The 12,343-nt window shown below is 39.5% G+C and overlaps 1 long non-coding RNA gene across 1 annotated transcript; it reads left to right on the top strand.

Annotated features, from left to right (window-relative positions):
* The first annotated feature begins 10,924 nt into the window (after positions 1–10,924).
* Positions 10,925–11,478, top strand: LOC134292234 (uncharacterized). Its single transcript, XR_009999533.1, has 2 exons — positions 10,925–11,198; positions 11,256–11,478. It is a non-coding gene; the product is annotated as an uncharacterized LOC134292234 (long non-coding RNA).
* The last annotated feature ends 865 nt before the right edge of the window (positions 11,479–12,343 follow it).

Below are 12,343 nucleotides of genomic sequence, written 5' to 3'. Positions count from 1 at the left end.
CCCCAACTAAAAAGCACTGTCAATGTCAAAATCAATGTCAAGACGAATTTGACGTCTGACCGCCGTCGCATCGCAGCTCCTATATACAGAACGTTTGTGCAAGTATGTGAGTGTTTCGTGACGTATTTCTCGTCACTTGCGTGTGTCTAGAGCATTTTGATCAGTTGTCAGTTGCCCCAACGAACGAACACGATTCGCTAATCGGGGCGCAGTCGTGACCCAACCTGCGAATCCGGACTGTATTGGTGGTAAAAAAATTAACACTGTTTGATTATTGTATATTTTTTTAAAATTTAAAAATAATTCGACGTAACCAACAAAATTGTAAGAACGGTAAAAAACTGGTCATTCGACCTAATGACAAAAAGGGTCATAAGTATCAAAAAATGTCTAAACCTAAATAAATGTACATTCGACCTTCTGTCAGCGAAAGGACTTATGAACAACAACTGTCAACTGTTTGCGTTGCTTTTTACCGAATTTTATAACTTAGTTTGATTAAATTCAATTAATTTGACCTCGAGAAAGATTTTTTATAAAGGTGAGTATTTTAAAAACTTCCCAGAACATTTCCAATTCATTATTCCTTTCAAACGATTTCAAAATATTTTTACAGCTGCAGAATAACAGCCGCAAAATATTTGTTTTGTTTCTGGATCCAGAAAAGAAAGAAAACTTGGAAGAGTCTATGAATAATAAAAGAAACATTGCTGGCTCCTACCAGAATCTCAGCGGAAGGCCATATGAGTATTCCAGACGCTCTGATCTTTAGTCGATACATGAACCAAGAAAAGTCTTACCCAAAAGTACTCCTACGACTGATTGCAAATGTGGGACAATGACCGGTACTATCGCCGCCCGGGTTGTTGGTGGCCGACTATGACTATGATCACCCAAGTAACCACAAGCATTATATCATTACATTAATTCAATCGTATTATAGTTTAGCTAATGTGAGATAACTTTTATTCTACACCTGTCAAGTAATAAAGCGTTTACTCTACATTATGAAAGCATTGAAGCATTAAAGGATTTTGACAGTTCGGTATAGTTCTATAGCGACGTTGTTTAATGCTCCATTGCATTACCAGGTTAAAAGCTTTATAGCAATCAATAATGCAAGGATTTATTACTTTATACATGCCTTTACTAATGCTTTCATCGTTGTAAACAGAAAAAAAACCTCAGTTCGAAAAAAATCTGTAAAACATTTTTAGAAACACAACCATTCAAAAGAAAAGAAAAACAAACCCAAATTTTCATGGATTGCTGCGTAGAACTTGGATTATTATGCTCAGATGTAGCTGTTTGAAAATTTATACATATTGCGTATGGTTTTTCTGGTTTTTGTTTGGGACTTGAAGACAATCAGATGCCGAGGGAACAAAAATTATATGGGGTTGAGATATTGGTTTCCTTATTTAACATAGCGCCCGATTTCATAAAAGAAATGATAGAAGTGAGCACGTATGAAAACAATAAGAACAGAATCAACACAGACTAATTTATAACTTTATATTATCTTCGTTTGTGGAATCAATCGGTTCTGTAGTCGCTTGTTTTCGAATGGATTTGGGAGAGTAAGATAACTGATGGCATTCAGACCCTCTAGCACAACTTTTTAGAGCTGCTGAAAAAACTACTCAATAAAGCACGAGCTGAGTATACGTTACTTTATGTTGCACATTTTTCCAGGTGCAAAATGCATGGTAGTCGTAGCACAGCGTTAGCGCGTCCGAGTTTCATCGCGGTCCAGTTTCAGCAGTCTAGGTTCAATTCCCGAAACAGAATAAAAAACATCAGTGCGAGAGTATCATGAGATGATAAAAATAGACAGAAAAATGAAAAAAATACTTTTTTTCTTTTGTTGACATGATGCCTTAAGTATGCATTCCATACTATTTCATTGCATTAGCTATATGGCACAAGCATTTTATATGCTTTAGCAATCGCCACAGTAAAGCTTGCTTTAAATCAACAATAGTAGCGCCACTTTCGACTTTAAACCTACTTTAATGGTACCTATATGACAAAACAACTTTATATCGCATGTCATATAATATACTATAAAGCAAAATTAATGCTCTATATTCAGCGTCATGGTTACTTGGGCAGGGCCCGCACATCTATCAGACCTACCATTTCTACTGCAAGGCCATATATCCATTGGCTCTAGATTAATGAGTGTCACGATATATCCGTAGAAGAATTTGAACAAGATCTCCAAGAAGAATTCAACCATAGTCACTGAGTGCATGTTCTGCAGGACACCTTGCCGAGTTGGACAATGGTAAGAACAATGCGAAATTGATCCAGGGGGATTGACACTTCCTTTTCCAACCGGAAAATCCGCATTTATCCGTTCCTAACCGCTGCTAACCGAGTTAGACGGGGTTAACGACGGTTAGCAACGGATAAATGCGAATTTTTCAGGTTAGCAAAGGAAATGTCATTCCGCTTGCCCAAATCAACGCAAAGAAACTAGTTATTTTTATGCAAAATCAAAGTTCCGTTTGTTTTCTTCCAGCCAACCCAACTAACAATCACTCATTTAACAGGCATCATTATGACGAATTAATTCAGCATAATGTTGAATAACATTTGAATTATTTTCAAATGTTTCAATTATGTTCGGGTTTTGTTCACACAAATTTGGAGAAGTTATAAAGCATCATGTTGTGTACCAACTTATTTTTTGTTGTTCAAAGCGTTTTACAAATGTACAAGAAAGTTGTTATTCAGCTTTGGCAAAACTGGCAGAAAATAAAAAAAATGCAAAAATGTTGAACTCTCACGGGAGTAATTATTTGCTCTCATGTTGAGAACACCTATTATGAAATAAGAATTACATATAAAATGATGTACCTAAATCCGGATTAGAACTCGAGACCTGTCGATTGCCAGCCGCATGCCTTCCTATCTGCGCCATCCTAGAGATGGTGAGATGCAGCACCCAAGGCAAAACATAATCTTCCCATGACTCAATAATGATCACTCTTGAACTTGTGTTCAGCAGTGGTGAATTACCACAGCACGTGGTAGTCAACTGAACAACGCCTTATACTTCAACAGCTGTTCAGCACAAAATACGTGTTTTCCATTCTGATTTCGCTGTCAGTATTTTTATCGCACAGTGAGAAAACTGGTATCGAATGCGGCCAAAAAGTGTTGGTCCTTACTGAAGATATTGTTTCCAGACGAACTAATTGCGATATAAATATATTTTTATTTTTATGTGGTGCAGTATGGTCTTGGACATGGTGCATTCACAGCATCTGTTCAGGTTATCTACTCATGTTCAGTCGAAGATCCGTTAAGCTTTTTTTTTATTTATTTTTTTTGTCAAGGAATCTTGATATTATGTTCAATAAATAGTGCATAAGGATGTTTAGGGATACTTGAAATTTGTCGATTTCTGAATGCTGTTTGATTATCTAGGTGGCTATGGGAACAATGTTCAGCACTGAAATGTCAAATGCATCGATCCAAGCGTCTCGTACAATCGAGCTGCTGCGGAAGATAAAAAAATATAATAATCAAGGTACAAGATATCTTGTTACAGACTAATAATAAAAAATAAATGCCTCATTTTTACGTTGATTACCGTATTACCCCGCTAATACGACACCGACTGTTGTCGAATAACCAAGGTAAACTTTTAATTTGACAAACTGGTCACCATACACCACCATACTCATTGATATTTGGCAACTCTATTTTTGTTTTTGTTTTGATTTTCGGATTTGTTATGATCCATAATTTCAACGAATTTTGCGATGGTGCGAATGAAAAGCTCGGTCTTTCCACGATTGTTGCCATCCTCAGTTCATTCTGGTTGGACTCCACGCGGTTTTGGGTGTCGAATAGCCCCAACTCAGAACTTCCGAAATTAGCGGCTGCAAGAGGAGCTGCTGTGGGTGCGAGTATAAGCGCAATATCAAACTGTTTTGCATTTACAGTGTACATCGCTTTGACAATTGAACACTTTTTAATTCGACATGTGGCGAATAAGCGGGGTACGAATTAAATCGTGTCCAACCAGCGGGGTAAGACGGTACGTCTCTTGGCACTCAATGCTTAACTACATAATTCTATTCTGTTTTATTTTATGTGATTCGTTTAAAATTTTGGTTCTTCAATAACTTGGTTGTCTAAACAGTTTTAGCCATGATTTATCCCATAATCCGAACAAAGTACCGAGTCAAACTATGACGGGCTGAAGGCGTTTATTTGACAAGTGAAAAGCACATTGTTCAGGAGCATATGCATATCGATACATCAGCTTAATATTATGCCTCTCAAGAAAAATCAGAATATGGCGATTATCTGCCTCTGGCTTCTGATATTAGCGCGACAGTCACTAATCATAACAGCGTCACCAGATTTAAAAGTATATAATTCCATTATATGGGGTTTGACAGCAAGAACCCTCATTCCACTGAGCCACTCTTGGCGTTCGTCACAAATACATTCAAAAACATCTGTCACTTCGCGAAACCCACGTGCTTTTGTTTTTGGCGGGAACACTTTTTCTTTTGTTTTGCTTTGCGACTGTTATGCGGCGGTATGCCTTGCGAGCGTACGACCGCCGCAAGACTCTAATAAAAGATAAGCGCGACAATAAGATGCAGCCAAATGTTTTGTTAAACTCTTTTGTTAAAGAATCAATGCTTGTCGAATGAATTTCTTGTTAAACCTTTGAAAAGTGTTTCAATTTATCATTGTTGATACCGATTTGGAAAGTCGAACATTGACTATTTTCTAAATTGAAAAATCATTTAAACAGTTATGTGTTGAGCATAATTTTAGTTCAGCTATCATTACCATAATTAAGCAACAATTCAGCAAGCTTGCTTGTTTGTGACTTGCAATTGTTAGTTGGGAATATATTACATTTTATATCTTCAATAAAACAATCAGTATTTTTTGCTTCCAAGATATCGCTGAGTCCGATTTTCTTTGCCTATGTGAAATACTTAGCTCTATTTACAAAAAAACTAGGGATAGGTAATGTCTGAGACATAACCGCAATCTGACGTAGGACTAATCATCGTATGCATGCAAATGCTCTACGAATAAACAATATGCAGTTTTGAAGTATTTATTTCGTACAAGCTAAATATGAAAAGTAAATTAGCTCGTGCATTTCTAATTGAATATAATGGGATATAAATGTTGATATTTTGGAAAGCAGTAAAACTTTTAGGGCAAAAAATGGTCATCTAGATGCAATTGTACAAGCTTAGGGGAACCAACGTATTTTGGACACAGCGTTACGCCAATATATTTTGGACACTTCCATTTGTGTTGCCATTGGCTCGTTGCTGTGTCCAAAATATGTTAATTCCCCTATTCATCGGTCGAGACAGATTTTTAATTCAATCCCTGGAAGAATCGAGGCCCCGACGGACGAAAGGAATCCAACTCGCAAATTTGTTCGTCAGGGCGGATTTTTCATTGGATTTTGCTGCTGCCGCTGCCACCGCCGCCGCCGGCCAATCCGTGAAAGAATCGAGGCCCCGTCGGACGAAAGCGACGCCACTCGCAAAAACCGACCATCGGGGCGGATTTTCCTTTGGATTTTGCTGCTGCCGCTGCCGATCAAACCCTGAAAGAATCGAGGCCCCGACGGACGAAAGCGACGCCACTCGCAAAAATCATCCATCGGGGCGGATTTTCCTTTGGATTTTGCTGCTGCCGCTGCCACCGCCGCCGCCGGCCAATCCGTGGATTTTGCTGCTGCCGCTGCCACCACCGCCGCCGGCCAATCCGTGAAAGAATCGAGGCCCCGACGGACGAAAGCGACGCCACTCGCAAAAATCATCCATCGGGGCGGATTTTCCTTTGGATTTTGCTGCTGCCGCTGCCACCACCGCCGCCGGCCAATCCGTGAAAGAATCGAGGCCCCGACGGACGAAAGCGACGCCACTCGCAAAAATCATCCATCGGGGCGGATTTTTCTTTGGATTTTGCTGCTGCCGCTGCCACCACCGCCGCCGGCCAATCCGTGAAAGAATCGAGGCCCCGACGGACGAAAGCGACGCCACTCGCAAAAATCATCCATCGGGGCGGATTTTCCTTTGGATTTTGCTGCTGCCGCTGCCACCACCGCCGCCGGCCAATCCGTGAAAGAATCGAGGCCCCGACGGACGAAAGCGACGCCACTCGCAAAAATCATCCATCGGGGCGGATTTTCCTTTGGATTTTGCTGCTGCCGCTGCCACCACCGCCGCCGGCCAATCCGTGAAAGAATCGAGGCCCCGACGGACGAAAGCGACGCCACTCGCAAAAATCATCCATCGGGGCGGATTTTTCTTTGGATTTTGCTGCTGCCGCTGCCACCACCGCCGCCGGCCAATCCGTGAAAGAATCGAGGCCCCAACGAACAAAAGGTATCCAACTCGCAAATTTGTTCGTCGGGGCGGATTTTCCTTTGGATTGTGCTCTCCAGTCGCCGATTGATCCGAAAAGAATCGAGGCTTCATTGGACAGAGGGCGGTCCCACCCGCTTACTCATCCGTTGAAGCGGATCTTTTTTGGGATCTTGCTGCTTCCACCGATGTCGCTGCTTGGAAATTCGTGTCCGTCCGCTTCTGTGTGTGTCGATGAAATGGTCGAGATGAGTGGTGTGCGTCACTTATATAACTTACGTCGTGTCGCCAAGCATCGTTCTGATGCTTGGTTGTGATTGGTTGGCTAAGGCAGGCCCTGAGTTTTTACTAATTTTCAATAGTTGTTTGATTGAAATCAATAGTTTCCTCCTATTTACAGAATTGCTGGCAATATTTCTTATCATTTGATGTGAACATATCGAAAATTAATTCATAAATAACTAAGTAATAGGTGTTCAAAATCTCCCCTGCAAACGTAACGGTCTCGATTTTCAGAATTTTGAAATGACACCCGGTATAGAAAAGAGAGACGTAGTCCTACGTCAAAATCCGCCTGTCGCCTGCCCTATTGTAAACAATCGACGGAATATATGATTGTGCATCAAACAATCTGGAAGCTTGACCGGCGGGGCACGTAAAGGACCCGGCGACTTCACAAAACATGGATCCAACGCCATGACGAAACAAGTTCTATATCAGACACGACGGGTTAGCTAAATTCCTGTTCAATTAGCAGGGGAGGGATTTTGTATGGACTGATATATTAGCAGACTGATATATAGCTGACTCCCGGGAAGAAATGCAAATTCTTCAATAGACAGCGATTCAATCAGGAGGGTTGCGCTCAGCACGTTGTGGATAGAAATATCCGTGATGATACTTTCAATACGGTAAAGGTGTTCCCGAGGGTGATCCAAAGTTATCCTCATCCAAGTAACATGATGCTGCATTGAACTCTGGAAGTTATACCGCATTTAGTTCACCACTGGACTGCGAACTGCAACTTCATAAGTGCGAAAACGTAAATAAAAGTGCGCGATTGCATCAAATCAGGTTGATGTCTTCGGCGCACTGTTTCTTCAATCTATGGTGAACAAGTGCTCTGAAGACACCGAGTTGATTTGATGCTATCGCGCACTTTTATTAGCGTTTTCGCACTCGTAAAAACTAGTGCGATAGTCCAGTGGTGAACTAAATGCGCTATATAATGAAAATCAAATTAATGAGAAAAAAAAACTTCGGTATGTATCGGCACAATACCTCTATTATGTTATGCCTTTACATCTCCCGATATAAAACACAGATTATGTACTCAATTTAACAATTAACTAACTAGATTAGCTACTATTTTTGTTAATAATTTTGGTGGGTCGAAAGTACACTTCTAGCCACCAACAAGTCCGATCGTACAGGTCGAATGAACACATTCTGCTGTCAAACAGTCTGAACATTGACAGTCTTAAGTAACACGGTAAATGATATTGTTCGTGCAGTTGAAAATCGGAATTTTTGACACGCGAAAATCGATTTTTCTCCTAAACCGTGTGTCGGACGTACGTCGGGCACAGTGCGCTGGATAGATGGCCAGGTCCGCTGTCCAGCGCACTACGTCCGATGTTAGGTTTAACGTATGGATTTTGAGAAAATTCGATTGTCGGGTGTGGGGAAACTTCGGGTTTCAACCGCGATGACAATATTAGGTCGAATATATGAGGTCGAATATGCACGGAGAAATCTCTTTTAGAGGTAAAATATTTTTTTTTGCTAAAATCTTGTAGATTTATTTAAATATCAACATTTATCTTCGCTAGAATAACAGAATGATTTTTATTTGATTTTTTGACATGGAGTTTGCATTTGTTTCATGCATACGTGTAAAATAGGAATTAATTTCACTGTTAGAAACTTTGCCCATCATTATCTCCGATTATCAAAAATTGTATTGTCGCGCTTATCTTAGATTCTCAGCAAGCTGCGTGTGAAACGCGCAGCCTCAGATCGCGCCAGACCGCGCACGTATGATTTGTACACGGTGTGCACCTTGGCTAAAACTGTTTTGCAGCCGCCGGGTGGAGCTGTCAGCCGTCGTGTACAAATCAAACGGACGCAATCTTATGGCGGCTGACTCAGATCAGCAGGATCTGAGTGATTAAGCTAGGATGCACAATACTTAGGACCAAATCAAATCGAGCTCCGAGTCGAGCTCCAGATTTTTTCCACCGCTTATGATCACAAAACACTTCAAACTCGCTTTACCCGGATAAAAACTAACCATAGGGTGTATGGTGTAAACCATTCCTGCACCATACAGTGTACCAGCTACAATAAAGTGTATTGTAATGAAATGGTTCGCTATACTATACATTTACATTGGATTTTTATGTAACAATATATTATACTGTTTTTCTTACGTTTGAACCATTCACTTTTCCGTAACATTATTTTTCCGTGAATTTTTTATTATTTCTGGTGTTCGATTTGAATAGATCGTATGTTTGCTGTGATTCCTATGCAGATTCGACCTATTCAAATCGAACTCCAGATTTATTCAGTTTAAGATTTTTTCCGTGCTTTGTTTTGTTGATGTTTGTGACTTTTTTGATGCAAAGGAAAGGAAAGAAAAAAAAGTGAATAAGTTGAAACACCAATTTAACCTTTTGGAATCGATTTTTTTCGCCGCTGTTGACGCAACCTCGCAGGTGTCGAATACGTTTGTTATGCTCGGTTTCATCGCCGGGGTCATATATGACCCCTCCGGCTCCAAAGGGTTAATGCCAATAACATGTTTAAATCAGTGGTAAACCAGATGTCCTAAGAACTGCAGGTCCAAGCAGGGGTCCAAGAGATATGGCGGGCTCGAGGGCGGGCTAGGTGTGTAGAGTGCGATGAGAGAAATACTAATGCAATGTAGGCCAACCCGGAAAGATGCAGGTCAGATTACCGTAAATCAGTAGATGAGTTCAACACTTCAACACTATTCTTTCTCTATTTGCATTTAGGGGAGTTTTCTCCTCTTCTCTCATGTGAACTTGCCTTCGACCACAATCGAATCAAATGCGGTTGACAAACTTTATCTTTGACGTAGAGCCATCTTTAACATATGGACAGGACTGAACACTGAAATGACTTTTAATATAGGTTCATCTGCGGGTTCGCTTTTTAACCTAACTTATATTTGAATCGAACTTGACAGTTATCTCATGAGTTGTTATGTATTTCAAACTTTAGTCAAACTGGTGCCTCAATATTGCAATAACGGTTAAGCACGCTGTAATGATACTTATGTACCTCGTCACCCACTTCATGCAACTACATTAGTGGTCTAATAACACTTAGCGCGCTCGGCATAGTTCCATCATGCCGCTCAAAGTGTTGCCACAAATAATGCTTAGTTTGCGAAACCCGGTTATCTGGCTGGTGGGGAATGGGAGCCCAAGCTTCAACTGTTAATGCAATCAGAGACTACTCAGACTTAGACGTGGGCGATCCTATATATGAAGGGTTATCCAAAACGCTCTAGGAATTCCCAAAGCGCATTCTAATAAATCTAATAAGCCTAAGATGCCATTAACAGGAGGAAAATGGCAAGATAATATAACAATATATGGTTTATGTAATGTAAAACAATTCAACTTAACAAAAGAGAACCATTCCAAAACCATTTGATTAAATGTATAACCAGTAGTGAAATTACAATTAAAAACAATTTATTTACGGTACATTTTATTGTTTGAAACCATTCATGTACCATACAATGTACGGTATATTTAAACCCACGTATCAGTATTTTGAACAATTCATTAACAATAAAATGTATGGTTTTGCAAAAAAATATGTATGGAGAAAAATATTTTTTTATATTGTTACGATACTTAACAACCTGTATAATATATTGTAAAAATCTTATTTACAATTCACGGTATGGTATCCAACATTACATCTTATTGTTTTTGTATTTTTATTTTTACAGTGGTGTCTATTGTAAAAATATGGTTCTAAATAGTACTGTTACAATATAACGTTCGGTTTTTCTACTGTATTTTTTATTCGGGTAATATTAATGTACGGTAAGAGGAGCATGCGATTAGTTGAATAAAGCAACCCAACAAACACGCATTGTGTGTGAATGTGATTTCGTGTGTGGCTCACAACATCAAACAAAAGCTGCGTTTGTTGATTACACGCTCGTTTCAATTTGCACGAATATGAGTACAGTAGACGTTCGATAAGTGCAACATGTTTACGTTTCAGTTACCGAATGAAATTCGCTAACTGCAACGACTGACAGCCTTCAAACAGTTGTCATATGCTGTTGGACGCAGCCAGAATGCACTCAAAAACATCGCAATGCAGGTGTAGTGCATCCGAAAAACATCGCAACTATGTTGACGTTTTGTTTTTGACAGATAGCGGTGCGATAACTGCAAAATTGTTGCACTTAGCGGACTTGCAGTTAAAAAGCATTGCAGTTAAACCGTTTGCACCGAGCGAACGTCTACTGTATAAGGCAGTTAGATGTTGGCTATCACGCAAAAAAATATTCCCGTTAGATGTACGTGAATCATCACTTGAATTGAAATTTGCCTTCCATATTCCTAATTTATCTGATTCCGATAAAATCCTCTAATTGACGCGTGATCTCTACGTGATATGCCAATCCGAGTCATATATTGGTATATACATGGTACGTGATTTGTCACATAGCACTTCAGTGTATGTGACTTTCCAGTGTGAAAAAAAATAACATGGCGACGGACATCCTTGCAGACTTGGATTTTCTTAGTATTTAGGTGGAGATTTTTAATAGTAAGTAACTAATAGAAATCGTAAAAGTACATTCAAAATAACAGTATTGTTTTTTAGTATTATTTGACATCCGATAAGTTATGCAGCGGAAGTTCCAGCGAAAGAAGAAAGGGTATACTTGCCGTCGGTCTCACTGAACCAACTGGATAGTTCGTAGTTGGAGAAAAACAATACGGTGAAGGTTGGTAAAGTGTTTCTTCATCTTCGTTGGAGTAAAGTGTTTGATAAAACTGAATACGTAATTTAAAAATGATAAATAAATGAAGAATTGAAGCAAATATCATGGGCTCGTTCAAATATTACGTAACGCAAAGGGGGGAGGGAGGGGGTCTAGCACTGTGTTACGCTTCATACAAAATTTCAAATTTTCCCTTACAAAAGTTGTTACGTGGGGGAGGGAGGGGGTCTGAAATTGTCAAATTTTGCGTTACGTAATATTTGAATGAACCCCATGGAAATGTATTTAAATTATATCCGCAAAATCCAATGTAATGTACTCAAGTTTCACGTAGTATTCATCTGGCAGCAGAATACATAATATATTATAATAAACAAGAAAATCACGTATCTATTATCTGAAAACTGTTTATAATGAACAAGAATCTGGTTAGCTCTCCACAACCCCTCCGTAACTTGACAGATGAGCTCAGTTTCGCGTACCTACTTGCAAATCGAAGATGTCGCTACTGTACGTAAACAACGGGTCCATCCTTCACTGACGCAACGATTTTTGTCCATGCGAAAACATCTTTTTGTTTCGTGATGAGTGGAAGCCAACAAGCGGCAAGCGTTTCGTATCAAAAGGACGTATTCAACAGAAGCAGAAATTAATGTTTATTGAATTCAAATCATATTGATTTTCTTTTGTTGTAAAAAATTTAATAAAAGCACATGTTTAAACGGTCGTGCATATTATTTTTTAATTGGCATGCTAGTTCAAACCGAGGATCAAACTCGAAAAAAAAACATCTACAAATGATTCTTTAACTTCTATTTTGGCTTTGCCAATAGATATGCAGCTGTACACTGAAAAAACTGGCATGGTAACGCTGACCAAATCGAGGGTGAAATTAAAACACTTTTACCACTTGATTTTGGTAGACCATAATTTATTTTTGAAACTACCATGTGTAGGGTTCAATTTA

This window comes from Aedes albopictus, chromosome 3 (genome assembly GCF_035046485.1).
Source record: "Aedes albopictus strain Foshan chromosome 3, AalbF5, whole genome shotgun sequence".
In the NCBI taxonomy this organism is placed as follows: domain Eukaryota; kingdom Metazoa; phylum Arthropoda; class Insecta; order Diptera; family Culicidae; genus Aedes; species Aedes albopictus.
Note: the sequence above shows the minus strand (reverse complement) of the source record. Positions and strands in the feature narration are given on the sequence as shown.